Below are 3,310 nucleotides of genomic sequence, written 5' to 3' on the forward strand. Positions count from 1 at the left end.
TTGTCAAATACGGACAGGTCTGAAAAGAGTGACTAAATATGTGCTAGAGAATGAGCATGGGTGCATTGGAAACAATGGAAGGTGTCCTTGCATTAAACTCCACAGCTTGCCTATATCTTCTCTCTCCCCCTTCCCCCAGCTTCTCCTCCCTCCCCCACTTGCAAAAGAAATCTGGCAAGAATCCAGTTGCAAACAGGAAAAAAAAGTCTGTCATTTGAAATGGTGCAGAGGGGGAGAGATGATGAGAGGGTCTACTTGGCAGGCTTGTTCCGAGATAGCGGTGTGCCAGTGCTCACCGCGGGGAGGCAGGAAGGTGCCTACCCCAGTGGAGAGGGCACGGAAGAGGCAGGCCTTGTGCTCGCAATCTTGCATGTGCATGGCATCTAGCCCACTGCTTCCTACCCACAGGGTTCCCCGTAATCTCTCGAGACAGACCTGCTGCTCAGCACCGTCCTCATCATTGGCACAGCAGGTGCGACAAGATGGGCGTGCAAGGCAAGGGAGGCCGTCTAGCAGGGGGTTAATAGAAGGCCCAGTGCCAAATTAAAAAACACACACACATGCTTGTGCGCAAACCTGTGCCATAAGCCGGGCTTCGCACACACACACCCCACCCCCAGCAAGCAAACCATAGAAATACCATACCGTATGGCATTGGCAATCTGCGTCCTGAAAGAGGAACAGACAATGGGGATGGTGGGGTGGGGAGAAGTCAATATGTGGTGGGGATGGGGGCAGCAACATTCTAAGAGATTTCCATGTAATAATGGCTTCTGAGCACAGCTTCCATCTAATAATGGCTTTTGAGCACAGTTTCCAAATTGGGGGTACTAATAGTCCCACGATATTTTGTGCTGGCCAGGCCTCATCTAGAGTACATATTATATTCTGTTCTGGGCACCTCATTTTAAGAAATATATAGACATGTTGAAGCAAGTTAAGAGAAGGCAATGAGGATGATAAGAGGAATGGAAACCAAACATTTTGGCATCTGAGATAGAATCATAGAGTTGGAAGAGACCACAAGGGCCATCCAGTCCAACTCCATTCTGTCATGAAGGAACTCTCAATCAAAGCATCCCTGACAGATGGCCATCCAGCCTCCATCTAAAGACCTCTAAAGAAGGAGACTCAACCACTCTCCAAGAGTATATATTCCACTATCAAACAGTTCTCGCTGTCAGGAAGTTCCTCCTAATGTTTTTTTTATTATTATTCAAGTTTTATTGAATAAAATAAACAACAAATATAACAAGTATAGCAAGGAAGTCCCTCCTAATGTTGAGGTGGAATCTCTTTTCCTGCAGTTTGCATCCATTGTTCTGGGTCCTAATCTCTGGAGCAGCAGAAAACAGATCCCTCCTCAATATAGCATCCCTTCAAATATTTAAACAGGGCTATCATATCACCTCTTAACCTTCTCTTCTCCAGGCTAAACATCCCCAGCTCCCTAAGTCATTCTTCATAGGGCATAGTTTCCAGACCCTTCACCATTTTAATCACCCTCCTCTGGACACTCCATTTTCTCAATGTCCTTTTTGAATTATGGTGCCCAGAACTGGACACAATATTCCAGGTGGGGCCTGAATTTTGATCCTGTTCTCTATGGTGTTAGCTACTCCTCCTAATTTGGTGTCATCTGCAAATTTGATAAGTATGCCCCTAATTCTGTCATCCAAGTCATTGATAAAGATGTTGAATAGCACTGGGCCCAGGACAGAGCCCTGTGGGACCCCACTGGTCACTTCTCTCCAAGATGAAAAGGAGCCATTGTTGAGCACCCTTTGGGTTCGGCTGGTCAACCAATGACAAATCCATGTAACAGTTGTCTTGCCTAGCCCACATTTTACAAGCTTGTTTGCAAGAATGTCATGGGAAACCTTGTCAAGGGCCTTACTGAAATCAAGATATATTATATCCACAGCATTCCCTTCATCTACGAAGCTGTTAATATATATATAAAAAGATTTGTCTGGCATGACTTATTTCTCGGAAACCTGTGTTGACTTTTTGTGATTATTGCATTGCCTTCTAGATGCTCACAGACTCTCATCAGTTGGATCCCATATTGGGAGAAAGGTGGGGTGAGTGAATGAAATAATAAAAGTAAACATTTTCCCAAGATTTCATGGTCATAGCTCATTTAGAAGGCAGTGCTCAATAAGTGTTAAAAAGTAGAAAAATGTAATTTTTAAACTAAATTTCATAGGATAAACAAAAATAGCAAAAACAAATATAGGTAAAAATATTTATTTATAATTAATTATTTGCCATCTGAAACAAAGTCAAAAATATATGTGTAATAATTTATTATTTTATTATTAACCTTTATTTATAAAGCGCTGTAAGTTTACACAGTTTAATTGATACTGTTAATACACTTGCAAAAAAAAAACCACGTTAATTTTAAGCAAAATTTTGAAAAATAACATTCATTGAGCACTGCTTTATTTTTCTTGTAGGATGCTGGAATTTTGTGTGGTGTCTATTGTTAAAAAGTGTAAGAAAATTAGAGGGTGCCTAGGTATATATGAATAACTTGAGTTTTTGGGGCCACCTTAGTGGACAATGGTAAGTGATGCATCCACCTGCAACCTCTATGTCAAGGGTTAGGATTCTGGCTCTCCTCAGGTCCCAACCCAGCCGTCTGGGATTTCCCAGAAAGCCATGTTGCCTTTCCCTTGACACCATCATTTGTTGGTTTCCCAGTCTTCGTACAGTTTTTATTCCCACTGTAAAACACTGAAATGTCTGCCCTAGAACTTAATTACTGGCAGTACGACGTTTTAGATAAAATATGCTGGTTTGTTTAGGGCTCAGCCTTTGGCCTCTGTCTTGGCCACCACTGGAATGGTGGCCACTACCCTTGAGAACGTCTCGGAAATGGAATTTAGTCCTCTGGCTGAAGAGATTCCCCAACTTTGCCTTTACTACCTTCTCAGGTTCATTAAGTGGGAACAAGGGAGGAGGCCTTCTCAGTGGCTGCTCCCAGTCTTTGGGAGACCAGAATGGTTTTCTCCTTGATCTTCCATAGGCAACTCAAAACATTCTTATGGGTCTCAAAATTTGAATGGGGTGGGTCTTTAATGATGTGCTCTACAGTTTATGATTTGTATAATCTTTTGATGAATTTTACTATTTTTAATCTTTAATGTTTTAACATTATTTATTGTTTAATTGCTTTTTAATTCACTTTTATATTTATACTTTTATCAATTTTTTTCTATACAGTGGGTCCTCAGTATCCACTGGAGGTTGGTTCCAAGACCCCCATGGATACCAAAGTCCATGGATACTTAAGTCCTATTAA

Source organism: Sceloporus undulatus, chromosome 6 (assembly GCF_019175285.1).
Source record: "Sceloporus undulatus isolate JIND9_A2432 ecotype Alabama chromosome 6, SceUnd_v1.1, whole genome shotgun sequence".
NCBI classification, from domain to species: Eukaryota; Metazoa; Chordata; class Lepidosauria; order Squamata; family Phrynosomatidae; genus Sceloporus; species Sceloporus undulatus.